This window comes from Panthera leo, chromosome D3 (genome assembly GCF_018350215.1).
Source record: "Panthera leo isolate Ple1 chromosome D3, P.leo_Ple1_pat1.1, whole genome shotgun sequence".
NCBI classification, from domain to species: domain Eukaryota; kingdom Metazoa; phylum Chordata; class Mammalia; order Carnivora; family Felidae; genus Panthera; species Panthera leo.
This window is the reverse complement of record NC_056690.1, coordinates 16,318,091-16,334,005: the sequence shown is the minus strand read 5'-3', so window position 1 is coordinate 16,334,005 and position 15,915 is coordinate 16,318,091. Positions and strand designations below refer to the sequence as shown.

Sequence of the window (15,915 nt, the reverse complement as noted above, 5' to 3'; positions counted from 1 at the left end):
CTCCCTCTCTCTCTGACCCTCCCCCGTTCATGCTCTGTCTCTCTCTGTCTCAAAAATAAAATAAATGTTAAAAAAAATTTTTTTAATAAAAAATAAAAATAAAAAATAAAATGTTGGGGGAAATGTAATTTTCTTAGAGACTATTTACATCTTAATGAGTAGCAAAAACCAAAAGTATTTTGGAGAATATAGTTCAGGGATGAAAGAAGTCTGAATATAGGTTTCTGACAGCTTTCCATTTGTCAAGGGAAAAACAGGCAGTGGGAGCGAAAGTTACTTCAAACTTCGTGAACTGTGAACATTTCTATGAAAATAGCCTTTTCCAGCCTATCTCCTCTGAATTAAGGTGTCCAACAGAAAACCCTTTGGGATTAAAAAAGAATTCTTAAAAAAAAGAAAGAAAGAATTACCATATGACCCAGAAATTCCCCTTCCAACTATGTACAGAAACGAATTGAAAACAAGGATTCAGATGGATATTTGTATGCCACTGTTTGTAGAAGGATTGCTCACGAAAGCCAAAGATGGAAACGAAGCAGATTCATAGAATAATGGATGGATAATTAAATTCCATACAATAGAATATCAGCCATAAAGAGGAATGAAATTCTGATATATATACTACAACATGGATAGACCTTAAAACATTATGAAATAAGCCAGACAGGCGCCTGGCTGGCTCATTCGGAAGAGCATACAACTCTTGATCTCGGGGTCCTGAGACCCGCGCCATGAGTGGGGTATTAAGTATTATTACTTAAATAAATAAACTTAAAAAAAAAAAAGTCAGAGGCCAAAAGTCAAATAGTGTGATTTCGCTTATATGAGGTACCTGCTGGAGTCAAATTCAGCGACAGAAAGTAATAGAAGTTTCTAGGGGTTGGGAGAGGGAGAAATAGGAAAGGGAGTTAGTGTTTAATGGGTACAGAATTTCGGTTTGGGATGATGAAAAAGTTCTGGAGAGGTATGGTGATAATGGTTGCAAACAATGTACATAATGCCACTGAACTGTACACTTAAAAATGGTTGGAATGGTACATTTTATATTACGTATAGTTTACCACAATTTTTTTAAAAACACTATTTTGGAGAAGACAGTTACGCTGTGAATCGGGAGCCAAGGGAACAGCATGCTGATACAGCCCATTTTCATCTGCCGCAATTCATTCTATGAATTAAGTTATTAGCATATTTCTCTCCCATAATGCTTTGCTTCAGGCTCCATCAAAGCTTAGTTAAGTGAAATCAAGAAACGAAATCCTTAGAAACAGCTCAGGCATTTTCATGAGATCTTCATATGGTTGTATAATTTTTAAACAAAGAACAAGTCATCATTTTCCAGTACGACTCAAAAATCACTTTTCTGTAATGGGAAGCTTGCCTATTGGGGATGATGAGTAGGGGGCGTTGCTCGGTAGCTTTGCGCAGTGGCAGTATCGTAGCCAATGAGGTTTATCCGAGGCGCGATTATTGCTAATTGAAAACTTTTCCCAATACCCCGCCGTGACGACTTGAAATATAGTCGGCATTGGCAATTTTTGACAGTCTCTACGGAGACTGAATATTTCAGTTTAAAAGAAAAGGTGTTTTGTTTTGTTTTGCTTTGGGCTGCTTTAGGGGGTGGAAATGACAAGCGATCTCTAATTTTCTGTTTTTGGAGGTTGTTTTTTCCCGTCTTTGTTTTAGAGGCAGGAATGTAGTTCGCAATTAGTTACCTTCTTTTGGTTGTATCTTAGTTCTCTCAGCTGTTGGTGTTGTATTCTCTATTGCTTTTTGCCAGGCGGACGTCCGACATTGCACGAATACTTGCTGTGACCCTTGCCCACGTAGTCAGTACGTAGCTACTTGTCCTTTTTCGGTTCGCTCTGGCTTTTCCTGTCTTTCCACTGATCACTTTTTTTCACGGATTTTAACTCAAAATTCATTTAATCTGGTCATCTCTGTGATGTCATGACGATTTGCATAAGATTACCCAGCATCCCCAGCGAATGCACTGTCACTTACAAAATCTGAATATTCGACACGAGTCGATCCAACAACAAGAAGCCTCGGGTGCAGACCAGTCTTAAATATAATTGCTGGAAGTAGAACGCATCTTATACACGAATTCGCCTGGAGTCGCCCACCCTCACTGTAAAGGTGGTTGTCATCTGTGGGGGAGCAGGGTGCGTGGTTATGATCTCCAGCTTTGCGCAGTGGCAGTATCGTAGCCAATGAGGTTTATCCGAGGCGCGATTATTGCTAATTGAAAACTTTTCCCAATACCCCGCCATGACGACTTGAAATATAGTCGGCATTGGCAATTTTTGACAGTCTCTACGGAGACTGAATACTTATGTATCGAAAAGAAGTTTGAGGAACAACTAGCTGTCACCTGAGCTGACTTTTTTTCAGTGCTGAATGTTAACCGTTTCCAACTGAGTATGAGCACGTATACAGTACTCGGTGAGGTTATTTCCCCCAAAATGTGAAATGTGTATGAGAATCTTTTATCATGGTAAAGTAACGTGTTTTATAATTAGGTATCTGACCCCGTTGAGAGGTACGGATTTCCCAGGGCTGGAGGGAGTGAGTCTTGACCAAGTGCTTTTTAAAAGCCCCCGGAGGAAAAAGATGCTCTACTTTTACTTACTCAGTCCCCATTGTGACGTTCCAGGCAGAGCTGTGCTGGAAACCAAGTCACTTTAATTCTAGTGTTGTACTGGGTTCTGCTACATTGGCTACCTCTAGTCTTGTTCTCTCCCTAGGGAGGCCAGAGGTGTCCCAGGACAGACGCCCTCAAGAGGCCCACCCTTGCTCCTGGCAGATCCAGGTAGACGTGCGTAGGCCATCTCCCATCAAACACTCCTCCGGTCTGTAAGCAAAAGGATTTGGTTATTAAGGGCTAAGGTGTGGTGGACAGGTATCTATTGCTTCAGGGCAGCCTTGGGGAAAACGGGCCCCAGCGGTAAATTAGACCCAATCGCTGCTTCGGGGAGTTCAGTTTTGAGACAGGCCACAAGTAAACGAACAGATGAGCTAGAAAATTACAGATTATTTCAGTGCTATGAAGAAAATAAGCAGGGAGCTGTGGTGGAGCCATCATTCTTTTCTTTTTTCTTTCTTTTTTTTTTTTTTTTACAAACAGCTCTTTTGAGTTATAATTGACATTCAATAAACCACACATTTTTAAATACACAATGTTATTATTTTTTTAATGTTTATTTATTTTTGACAGAGGGAGAGAGAGACAGAGCATGAGCGGGGGAGGGGCAGAGAAAGAGAGGGAGACACAGAATCCGAAGCAGGCTCCAGGCTCTGAACTGTCCGCACAGAGTCGGATGCGGGGCTCGAACTCACAGACCGCGAGATCATGACCTGAGCTGAAGTTGGACATTCAACCGACTGAGTCACCCAGGCGCCCCTAAAGCACACAATTTTATAAGTATTGAGACATGTACACCGAAGACACCATTACAATCCAGAGAGTGAACACATTCATCACTCCCCTCCCCACCTCCCTGTGTCTTCCCACTCCCTTCTGTTGCTATAGTTGGCAATTTCCAGAGTTGTATATAAATAGAATCGTATGGTATGTGACATTTGGACCATGTGACTTTTTAACCAAACATAATGTCCTTGAGGTCCATCCAGGTTGTATGGATTAATAGCTCATTCATTTCTCTTGCTGAGTAGTATTCCGTTTATGGAAGTACGGGGTTTATTTCAACCATTCACCCTTTGAAAGACATGTGACTTGTTTCCAGTATTTTGCCATCACCAATGAAGCTTCTAAGAACATTCCTTTACACGTTTTGTGTGAACAAGGGTCCCTGGCTGGCTCAGTCAGTAAAGCACGCGACCCTTGGTCTTGGGGTGGTGAGTTCAGGCGCCATGTTGGGCCTAGAGCTTACTGAAAAAGGAAAAAAGGGGGGCTGGGTGGCTCAGTTGGTTAAGTGTCTGACTCTAGATTTTAGCTCAGGTCATGATCTCATGGTTCGTGGGCTCGAGCCCCCTCTTGGGCTCTGTACTGGTAGTGTGGAGCCTGCCGGGGATTTTCTCTCTCTCTCTCTCTGCCTTTCCCTTGCTCAAGTGCCATCTCTCTCTCTCTCTCTCTCTCTCTCTCTCAAAATAAATAAACTTAAAAAAAAATTTTTTAAGGAAAAAACCAAGTTTTGTGTGAGCATAAATTTTTAATTCTTTGGCCATATGGGAAATTACATGTTTAATTTTGTAAGAAATTGCCAGATTAGGGGTGCCTGGGTGGCTCAGTCGGTTGAGCGTCCGACTTCAGCTCAGGTCACGATCTCGCGGTCTGTGGGTTCGAGCCCCGCGTCGGGCTCTGTGCTGACTGAAGGCTCAGAGCCTGGAGCCTGCTTCCGATTCTGTGTCTCCCTCTCTCTCTGCCCCTCCCCGTTCATGCTCTGTCTCTCTCTGTCTCAAAAATAAATAAAAACGTTAAAAAAAAAAAAAAAAGAAATTGCCAGATTACTTTCTAGAGTGGCTGCATCACTTTACTTTTCTTTCTTTTTTTCTTTTAAAGTAGGTTCCATGCCCATCATGGGTCTTGAACACATGACCCTGAGATCAAGGGTCACATGCTCTCCTGACTGAGCCAACCAGGTGCCCCCACTTTATTTTCCATGTGAAGTCTTTAAAAATCTAGACAAACCCCCCTGCCTTTTTTCTTTCCTTCATGACATTGATTTTTTGGAAGAATCCAAGACAGGTATCTTGCAGGAGTCCCACATTCTGACTTCATCTGATTGTGTCCCAAGGTGTTGATTAACATATTCCTTTGTCACCCTATATTTCCTGTAACCAAGACTTCCCAGCTTGATTAGATTCAAGAGAACTTCAAAGGTGGCTCTGTGAACTTTGTACTGCACCTTCCATTTTTCAGTGATGCTGAATTTAAGCACCTGGTTAAGGCAGTAACTGCTCTCTCTCTACTGTAAAAGTAATCCGGTGTCTGTGGAATGAACACTTGCCGTAGGAACCATTTGATACTAAAAGCCCTTTGCTTTCCATGACCACTCTTCTCAACTACTTCCTGATCAGCCATCAAATCCGGCTGAGTAAGATAAATTAATGTCACTCCTTCTCTAGAACCCAGGATAGGTTTCGAGGACTGGGGGAGACCTTGCATTTACGACCTATGGTCCCAGGAACTCAAGAAGAGTCCTCAGATAAGCCAATGTATCAGAACTGAGCAAACCAGATGGATAGAAGAGGTCAATGATAATTGCTCAAAGGGGCATCCTGGAGACCCCATGTTAAGAACTTTAAGAGGAACCAGGTGTGCTATCCAGAGGCTGAAATTTCCTTTCTTTTTAAAAACTTTTAATGTTTATTTTTTAAGAGAGAGAGACAGAATGTGAGCAGGGGAGGTGCAGAGAGGGACGGAGACACAGAATTGGAACCAGGCTCCAGGCTCGGAGCTGTCAGCACAGAGCCTGACACGGGGCTCAAACTCATGGACCACGAGATCATGACCTGAGCCGAAGTTGGACGCTTAACCAACAGAGCCACCCAGGCGCCCCACAATATAAGTATCCTTGATGGTGTGATCTGGAAATGCGCCCCAACCATTTCTTCCCACCTTAGTTGGTTGCCAGGATGGCTAATCAGGGTGTCAAACCAGGTCTGAAGGAAATAGACAATGGTGCTCCCTCCCATGGCAAATTTTGTGTTGATGAGAATGTCAGAGGATCCTCTGGCAAACACTGACCCATGTGGTGTGGGGTGTGGGTGGGAGTGAGTTTTTTAGAATTTATAATAGCAAGTAAGTAAAATAATGACTAATTGGTAAGCAAACACAAGAGAGAAAAGCATGGAAAAACCACTGGAAAGATGAACAAATAGCTTAAGGAAAACAAAATGATGTTTTTATTTTTTAAAAAAGGTAAATTTTATAAAATATCCATGTGATATTTTGCTCTCAGCTCTATCAGAATCCTCTTTTGGCTGGGTAATTTGAGTTGCAATGACTTTTTCTTAAATTTTTTTTTTTTTTTAATTTTTTTTTTCAACGTTTTTTTATTCATTTTTGGGACAGAGAGAGACAGAGCATGAACGGGGGAGGGGCAGAGAGAGAGGGAGACACAGAATCGGAAACAGGCTCCAGGCTCCGAGCCATCAGCCCAGAGCCTGACGCGGGGCTCGAACTCACGGACCGCGAGATCGTGACCTGGCTGAAGTCGGACGCTTAACCGACTGCGCCACCCAGGCGCCCCGACTTTTTCTTAAATTGAAGTAAAATTCACATAACATAAAATTAGCTGTTTTAAAGTGAATCCATGTGATTTTAACATATTGTTTTCTATTTTTCAACCTAATTTTTTTCTGGTTACAAAATTATTGCATGTTTGTATGTAAAATCCAAACATCCTATATATATGAAGAGATAGTCAAAGACTCCCACCCCCCCCCCCCCATAATCCCACTTCAACCACTAGAAGAGAAAGCCACAGGTAGATGAGACTATTCCTCCAAATTGTTCTATTCCTATATTAACATAATTGTTAACAAACATTGAATTATACTCTACATACAGTTCACCATTTCCTTTTCCTTTAGGAAAATGCCTATGCATGGGCATTTGGGATGTTTCCAGTTTTTCCTGATTATAAGCAATGCTCCAATGAACATCCTTGGATGTATAGCTTTGCCTGCTCATGGGATATTTCTAGGAAAATTCTCTGTAAGTCTGATCGCCTGCACAAAGGCCATGTGTATTTTGCATTTTGCGAAGTGCCCCCAAGTCAGCTTCCCCAAAACTATACCAGTATTTGCCCACAAAGCCACGGTAGGGAGAGCATCTGGAGAATGTTTGATGTATATGTTTGGACGTGCTCTGTAGATTTCACAAGGCTCCACCCGGTTAGGGAAGGAAAGAGGGAGGGACATGAATTCACATCCAGTTCCAACACTTGTTTATTCCCAGCTCCTTTCCAGACAGAGAGCAAGGAGAAGAGTCTGGGTTGGGTGAGGTAATCCTGACCCCATCCCCCTCCACCATGTAGGGAAATATCTTTGGAAACATCAGCTCCTGTGGAGCCAACACTTACCCCACCCTCCCATCCTGTTGCCCCACAGAAAGCCTGGGCTCCGAGGGCTATCTCAGCAAGAAGAGGACTCACTAGCCCCCAAACAATCTTCTCAGTGTCCAAATCACTGCAGACTGTCTGCAAGAATCTCTGGCTTCTCGAGGTTAAAAATATCCTGTGCCGGAGGGGCCATCAGTGTCTGGCTCAGAAGAGAACTGGCTCTCCATTGCTGGGGAAATTAACTAAAACCAATTGACTTTTTTTCTATGAAGCTTTGAAGCCAGACTTTCAACTGGGTTAAAATCCTTACTCCACTATTTGCTAGCTATGTGACCCTAGGCCACTTCCTTAACTTCTCTGTGCCTCAGTTTCCCTGGCTGTAAAAGGAGTGTCGTGATCTCATCCATCTCAGAGGCCAGCGGGTCTCCATCCTGGCTGTGTACAAGAATTGGCTGGCAAGCTTTTAAAAATCCTGATGTCCAGGCTGTATTCTAAGCCAATTAAATCTGAGTTTCTGAGGGCTAGTGTTCTGGGCAGAAATGTATATATTTTAAAGTTTCCCAGATGTTTCTGATGTGCCGTAGAGATTTTGTGAGTATTGCATGATATTGTCAGTATTGAATGAAAAGTGCTTCTGCTGGGGCCTGACACAGAGTTGAATGCTTTGGTAGGGGTTGTGGGACCAATCATCTAAGCCTGGGTGGTGGTCAGGGAAAGCTTCCTGGAGGAGGGGTTAGCTGAGCTGTGAACCAAAGGAGAGGAGTTACCCTGGCCAAAGAGAACAGGATGAATTTTAGCAGGAGTAACAGCACCTGCAGGCATCTGGAGCCTGGGGGATGTGGCCTCCAGGGGAATTGAAAATCATTCTCTGTGACTGGAGCTGAGAAGGGAGAAAGTAGACATATTGGGTCCCCTGATGAGGTTAGAGGTCAGAGAAAATCACTGTTTTATGCTGGTATCCTGAAGGATTATTTCAGCAGGATGGTAAGATACCCAGACCATGTCTTCCCTCCCAATTCAGAGGCAGCAGGGCCTTCCTAAGGCACTGTGTCCAAGCCAGCTGGGGAGCTCCAACTTGCCAACAATCGGCAACACCCGCCCCCCACCCCACCCCCCCCCCACCCCCCCCATGCTCCCATTCACGAGCCGGCCCATGGACTCTCAAGTCAGAGAGTCCTGGCTTTGAAACCTAACTTTACCACTTTGAACCTAATGTGGCCTCTGGCAGGTGACTTCACTTACAAGCCTCAATTTCCTGGCCTGTAAAACAGGCATGAAACCCCCATTAGATTTTTGCAAGGATTAAATGAGGTGATGTAAAAGATAGCACGGTGCATCCCACATGTCAAACAGTAAATGTTTCCAATGATTATTCTTTTTAAAGATTATTATTATTTTGTGGTGCCTGGGTAGCTCAGTCGGTTAACTGTCTGACTTTGACTCAGGTCATGATATCCTGGTTCATGAGTTCAAGCCCTGCATAGGGCTCTGTGGCAGTACAGAGCCCGCTTCAGAACCTCTGTCCCCCTCTCTCTCTGTCCCTCCCCTGCTGGTCTTTTCTCTCTCTCAAAATGTATAAACTTAAAAAATAAAAATAGGGGCACCTGAGTGGCTCACTCAGTTAAGCATCCAACTTCAGCTCAGGTCATGATCTCACAGTTTGTGGGTTTGAGACCCGCATCAGGCTCTGTGCTGACAGCTCAGATCCTGGAGTTGCTTCAGATTCTGTGTCTCCCTCTCTTTCTCTCTGCCCCTCCTCTGCTCGTTCTCTCTCTCTCTCTCTCAAAAAAAATTTAATTTAAAAAATAAAAATAATTATTCCAAATAATGATTCTGTAATGACAAGTATTAATATTATTAATAATATTCACAATCTTGATTCTGCAACCCTTTGGTGGCTGGATAGATTCCCAAATCTGTCCTTTTCTCTCCCAGCCCTAAAGTCCCACTTTGGTTCTCCCATGATAATTAGAGCTTTAATTTCTCAGCTCTTTTTCTGCACTTTTCTTGTTGTTCAATCTACATAACAGCCTTGGGAGGCATATGTTTTATTATCCAGATTTTACAGTTAAGGCAACAGAGGCTCAGAGTGGTTAAGCCACTTGCCCCAAACCACCCAGATACATATTACACCTGCAACCTCATACACATTCACTGATGAGAAAACTGAGGCTCAGAAAGATGAAGTATCATGCCCAAGGTCACACACTTGGCAGGTGGCAAGGCTGGGATTTAAACCCTTGTCTGTCCTATGACTTCTGGACCCTAAGGGTTCCTCCCAGAGGACTGAAGTGCCTGCTAGGATTCACCTTCTAAACCACCTGGAGAGATAAGCAGGGGAGGCTGGAACCTTTCATTCTTGCTGCCCTTACTCTGGGGCTCTTTTGAAGACCAGCCCCTTCTGGAATGCCCTTCCCATCAACTGCCTCCTGTTCTTCAAAAATCAGGTCAGTGTTCACTCTTTTCCAGGAAATATTTCCAAACCTCAATTGAATCACTCTTAAGCTATTGGTTCCCCTTCATGCAAACACCTGCAGTGTCATATTTACAATGTTATTTTATTTTATTTTTTTATTTGAGAGAGAAAGAGAGAGAGAGCACAAGGAGGGGAGGGGCAGAGAGAGAGAATCCTAAGTAGGCTCCACGTTCAGTGCAGAGCCCGATGTGGGGCTGAAATCAAGAGTTGGATGCTCAATTGACTGAGCTGCCCAGGTGGCCCTGTGTTTTATTTTTAATGTTATTTTTTATTTTTATTTTTTAAAATGTTTATTTTTGAGAGAGAGAGAGAGAGAGAGAGAGAGAGAGAGAGAGAGAGAGAGAGAATGTGAGCAGGGGAGGGGCAGAGAGAGAGGGAGACACAGAATCTGAAGCAGGCTCCAGGCTCCGAGCTGTCAGCACAGAGCCCAACGTGGGGCTTGAACTCATCAGCCTTGAGATCATGACCTGAGCTGAAGTCGGACACTTAACCAACCGAGCCACCCAGGTGCCCCTATTTTTAAAATATTAATTTGGGGCGCCTGGGTGGCTCAGTCGGTTAAGCGGCCGACTTCGGCTCAGGTCATGATCTCGTGGTCCGTGAGTTCAAGCCCCGCGTCGGGCTCTGTGCTGACAGCTCAGAGCCTGGAGCCTGTTTCAGATTCTGTGTCTCCCTCTCTCTGACCCTCCCCCATTCATGCTCTGTCTCTCTCTGTCTCAAAAATAAAATAAATGTTAAAAAATAAAAATAAAAAAAATATTAATTCATTATGGGAATGGGTAAGATCACATATGTGGTTCAAAGTTCAGAAGATTCAATAGGGTGCTTGGGTGGCTCAGGTGGTTAAGGGTCTGACTCTTGATTTCAGTTCAGGTCATGATGTCACGGTTCATGAGATCAAGCCCCGCATCAGGCTCAGTGCTGACAGTGCAGAGCCTGCTTGGGATTCTGTCTCTCCCTCTCTCTCTGCACCTCCCCTGCTCACTTGCACACACACACACACACACACACTCTCTCTCTCTCTCTCTCTCTCTCTCTCTCTCTCTTTCTCAGAAAAAAAAGTTCAGAAGACTCAAAAGGGTATTTAGTGAAATTGCTTCGCACTCCTGACCCCCAACCACTTTGCTCCCACTCCCCAACCCCCTGCCAGTTAACGATAGTGTTTATGTATTCTTCCAGATCTCTCAGCATATAGGAGCATCTCATAAACAAATATATTGTTTCCCACCTTCCCCCACAAATGATACACATGTTACACACACTGTTCAGTTTTATTTTTTAGATCTTGGAGACTGTTTCATATTAGTACATAATGATCTTCCTGGATCTCTTCTGTGGCTACACAGTTTTCCATTGTAGGACTGTATGTAGTTTATTTAACCATTCCCTTGTGGATGGACATTTGGGTTGTTTCCCGTCTTCTGCTCTTAAAAACAGCACCGCAGGAGCGCCTGGCTGGCCCGGTAGAATGTGTGATTCTTGAGCTCGAGGTCATGAGTTGGAGCCCCACGTTGAGTATACAGAATACTTAAAAATTATATCTTAAAGGGGCGCCTGGGTGGCTCATTCGGTTAAGCATTCGACTTCAGCTCAGGTCATGATCTCACGGTTCATGGGTTTGAGCCCCACATTGGTCTCTGTGCAGACAGCTTGGAGCCTGGAGCCTGCTTCAGATTCTGGGATTCTGTGTCTCCCTCTCTCTGCCCCTTCCCCCCTCAAATGAATGAACATTAAAAAATATTTTTTAAAAATTAAATCTTAAAAAAACAAACAAAAAAACAGCACTGCGGCTAAGGTCCCAGTACCTGAGACTTTGTTGTCAGTCCTGGGAAACTCTGTGAACGGTCTGTGGTGGAGTGGCTGAGGCTGGGGTCTCATCCTGAGCATGCAACTAAGCCCACAGCCCAGGCAACACATCTCTTTATGCCTCGGAGTGTCCCCACTCTTTCCTTCTTTCAAATAATATTTACCAAACAGCTGCCATTCTGGACACCGGTGAAGAAGATAAGCCCAGTCCCTCTTCTCATAGTGCTGACATTTTAATGGGGGAGGGAGAGACACATAATCAACAGGTAAACAAATAAATATAGAACATAATGTCAAAAGGTGAAAGTAATTAAAATAAACCAGCATAGAGGGATATAGGGTCTGATGAGGGGGGTGGAGGGATTGTAGATAACATGTCCAGGACCCACAGAGGTGACTCGTGAAATGAAACCTCAGTGATGAGCAGGAACAGCCGTGCCAAGATCTGGGAAGAACATTCCAGAAGGAGTCTTGCAGCTGTGAAGTCTCCAAAGTCAGAACTAGTTTGCGGTGCTCGAGGGACATAACAGAGCAACATGAATCAGGAAAGACGAAGAAGACAAGATCTGGGGTGTAGCCTTGGAGATCCTGGTGAGGATTTTGGGTTTATTCGAAGTGCAACAGGAAATCACTGAACTGGTGAAGCAAGGGAATAATAATGTGACAATGTACATTTTTTAGACATTACTTTGTGACCCAGCCATTCCACTCCTAGGTGATTATCTAAGAGAAAGGAAAACATATGTCCACACAAAGACTTCGCTAAGAATGTTCATAGCAGCTTTATTCATAGTGGCCAGAACTGGAAAAACAGCCCAAATATCCATCAGTAGGACAGTGGGGAACCAGTGTGGCACATCCATACAAAGGAGTACTACTCTGCAAAAAAAGGAGCAAACTCAGGGCGCGTGGGTGGCTCAGTCGGTTGGGCGTCCAACTCCTGATTTTGGCTCAGGTTGTGATCTCATGATTTGTGAGTTCGAGCCCCTCGTCGGGCTCCATGCTGACGGTGTGGAGCCTGCTTGGGGTTCTCTCTCTCGCTCCCCCTCTCTGTGCCCCTCCCCCCCACACAGGTGCACTCTCTCTCTCAAAAATAAATAAAGATTTTTTTAAGTTTATTTTTGAGAGAGAGTGAAAGCGGGGGAGGAGTAGAGAGAGAGGGGACAGAAGATCTGAAGTGGACTCTGCACTGACAGCAGAGAGCCCAACGTGGGGCTTGAACTCAAAGCTCATGACCTGAGCTGAAGTCAGAAGCTTAACTGACTGAGCCACCCAGGTGCGGAGCAAACTCTTGGTGGATACAACGTGGTTGAATCTGAGGAACATGTTGGGGCAAAGAAGCCAGACCTCCCCACACCATGCAAAAAAGAGAATACATATTGTATGATTCTGTTTCTGTAAATACATTATAAAGAAAATGCAAAGTAATCTCTAGTCACAGAAAGCAAATCAGTGGTTATCTGGGGCCAGCAGTCAGAGGATAGGGGATCAAATGCAACAGGCAGGAAAGAGCAATGGAATGTTCTGTATCTTGATTGAGGCAGTGGTTACATGGGTGTAAACATCTATCAAAGCCCATTGAGACAGGTGCGTTTTATTAGGTATAAATTATACTTCAATAAAGTTGATTTTTAAAAATGCTTATTTATTTATTTCTGAGAGAGAAAGAAGTGGAGGGGCAGAGAGAGAAAGAGAGAATCTCAAGCACATTCTGCACTGTGTCAGTGCAGAGCCCAACGCGGGGCTTGAACTCATGAACCATGAGATCATGACCTGAGCAGAAATCAAGAATCAGTCCCTTAACCGACTGAACCACCCAGGCGCCCTAATAAAGTTGATTTTTAAAAAAGGATAACATTGGCTTCTGGGTGGAAAATAGGCCCCAGGAGGCCAGTTTGGAGCTTAGTGCAGTAATCCCAGGTGGGGGCTTTGTCGCCACTACAGAGATGTCATTGGAGGTGGAAATAGGAGAGGGCTGCGGATTACCCTTGGTAGGTGGTGAGCAGGACTGGCTGTGGGAGGTGAGGACAAGGGGGACTAGTGATGACTTCCAGGTGTGCACCTGTCAACATGTGGGGCCCTTAGCTGACATGGGGACACAGAGGGTGGAGCAGCTTTGGAGCAGAAGCCCAGCCCCCTTCACCCACCGAAAGGTGGTCTCTTGAGATCCCTTCTGTCCCAGTGATTCTTTGTGTGAAATTCCTCCCTCCCCAGGCAGGTACGGAGTTGTCAGTCACCGAGAAGAAGACTCACCGCTGCCACCTTATGGAGGAGACTGGTAACGGGGAAGCTGGGATTTCAGCTGAGGTCTCCCTTTATGTTTCATTGTTCAGTAACCCCCCCCCCCCCCGCCCCCCCGCAGTGCTTCTCTGTCGCAGCTCAACTCCTTCAACCACGCAGTGCCCTTGAGGAGTGGCTGTGCATCGGGAAGGGTCCCAAGCTCCATCACCAGTTCTGCTGTCACTAAGAACTCACTGCGCTGTAACTTTAAATATTTCTCTGTAAATGACCTACTTTTTCATTTAACTTGGCCTCATCCTAAATTGCAACACTGTATTTATTGAAAAACATCCACGTATAAGTGGACCTGCACACTTCACAGCTATAGTGGTTTTATGGGCTATTTAGGTAATTTTCTAATACACATGAATACATAACTATTAAAATAAGAATTCTCGGGGCACCTGGGTGGCTCAGTTAGCTCTCTGCCCCTCCCCCACTCATGCTCTGTCTCTCTCTCTCTCTTGAAAATAAACATTAAAAAACGTTTTTAAAAAATGAGAAATCTTGGGGCGCCTGGGTGGCTCAGTCAGTTAAGCCGCCGACTTCGGCTCAGGTCATGATCTCGCGGTCCGTGAGTTCGAGCCCCACGTCGGGCTCTGTGCTGACAGCTCAGAGCCTGGAGCCTGTTTCAGATTCTGTGTCTCCCTCTCTCTGACCCTCCCCCGTTCATGCTCTGTCTCTCTGTGTCTCAAAAATAAATAAACATTACAAAAAAAAATTTAAAAAAAATGAGAAATCTCTATCTGTGTACCATTTACACATCTCTCATTCCTCTGGTGGTACTTGTACCCCATCCGAGGGGAAGGGGGATTCTTCATGGGGTCACTCTAAGGTACTGTGCACCAGTCGGTGCTCACGAAATATCGATTATACATTTATCTGGACACAACTGGGATGGACAGCACTTTGTCAACACTCAGCAAAAACACCGACAAACAGAGCACTTAATTTCTGATACAGCACTTCCACTCCTAGGAAACAATCTTCAGGAAATAATTAAGGATGCATGCCAAGCTCTTTTTATATTACGGACATTTAATTTTTATCTTTTAGTTGATCTGTTTGTTTTGTTTTTTTCCCCTAAATCTCTTCCTACAGTGAACAACTAGTATAAAGAAAACTTCCACATCTATATTGTAAGGTCTGGAATTTACTTTTCTAAATCTTTTTTTTTTTAAATTTATTTATTTTTATTTATTTATTTTGAGAGAGAGAGAGAGAGAGCTGGGAAGAGGCAGAGAGAAAGGGAAAGAGAAATCCCAAGCAGGCTCCATGCTGGCAGCACAGAGCCCAATGCGGGGCTTGAACTAACGAACAAGATCATGAGCTGAGCCAAAACCAAAAGGTAGATGTTTAACCAACTGAGCCACCCAAGTGACTCACCTTTCCAAATCTTTTTTTTTCCCCCTTGAATCCCTTCTTTCTTCTGCGTGTCAGTCAGTGCACTATTAAGACATGGTCTCTGCCTTCCTGGTGTCTAGAGTCTAGTACGTATGAGATGGGAAAATGCAAACGACCAGTGCATAGGAACTGTTTAATTATAATTCTCAAGAGTGCTTCCAGGGCCCTAAAAAAAGATCTTAATAACAGGGGCCCTGCAGGTCAGGGAGTGATTTTCTAAGGAAATGGCTTTTAGATTGATATCCCCCCAAATAATGATGCCAGCTCACATTTAAAGCTGCACTGTCCCACGGGGTCCCCACTGGCCATATGTGGCTACTGAGCACTTGAAATGAAATGTGGCTGGTCGGACTGAGATGTGCTCTAAATGCACAATACATACTGGATTTCGAAGACTTCACATGAAAAATAAAAAGTGAGAAATCTCTGACGTTGTTTATACTGATTAAAAGTTGAAATGAGAATATTTAGGATATATTGGATTACATCAAATACGTTAATATCCATTTTACCTGTTGCTTTTACCTTTTTAATATGGCTACTAGAAAGTTTTAAATTACATATGTGGCTTGCATTTTGTTTCTAGTGGGTAGAGTGGAGCCAGAGAGTGCTTACTGATAACAAGGACCTTTCTAAGTCCTAAATGTGTAGTATTTCATTTAGTCCTACGATGATTCTGGGAGGTGGCTTTTTTTTTTTTTAATTTTAAAAGTTTCCTTATTTTGAGAGAGAGAGAGAGAGAGAGAGAGAGAGTGCACGTAGGGGAGGGGAGAGAGAGAGAGAGAGATGGAGAAAGAGAGAATCCTAAACAGGCTTTGCACCATGTGGAGTCCAATGCGGGCTCAAACTTTGGTGAAGTCAGACGCTTAACCAACTGAGCCACCACCCAGGTGCCCAGGGAGGTGGCTATTATTCGTCTAA

General features: G+C 44.0%; 2 non-coding genes across 2 annotated transcripts; both read left to right on the top strand.

Annotated features, from left to right (window-relative positions):
• Positions 1 to 1,416: 1,416 nt before the first annotated feature.
• LOC122204331 lies at positions 1,417 to 1,557 on the top strand. The gene has a single exon (XR_006195617.1). It is a non-coding gene; the product is annotated as a U4 spliceosomal RNA (small nuclear RNA).
• Positions 1,558 to 2,184: 627 nt separating this feature from the next.
• Positions 2,185 to 2,325, top strand: LOC122204330. Its single transcript, XR_006195616.1, has one exon. It is a non-coding gene; the product is annotated as a U4 spliceosomal RNA (small nuclear RNA).
• Positions 2,326 to 15,915: the final 13,590 nt, after the last annotated feature.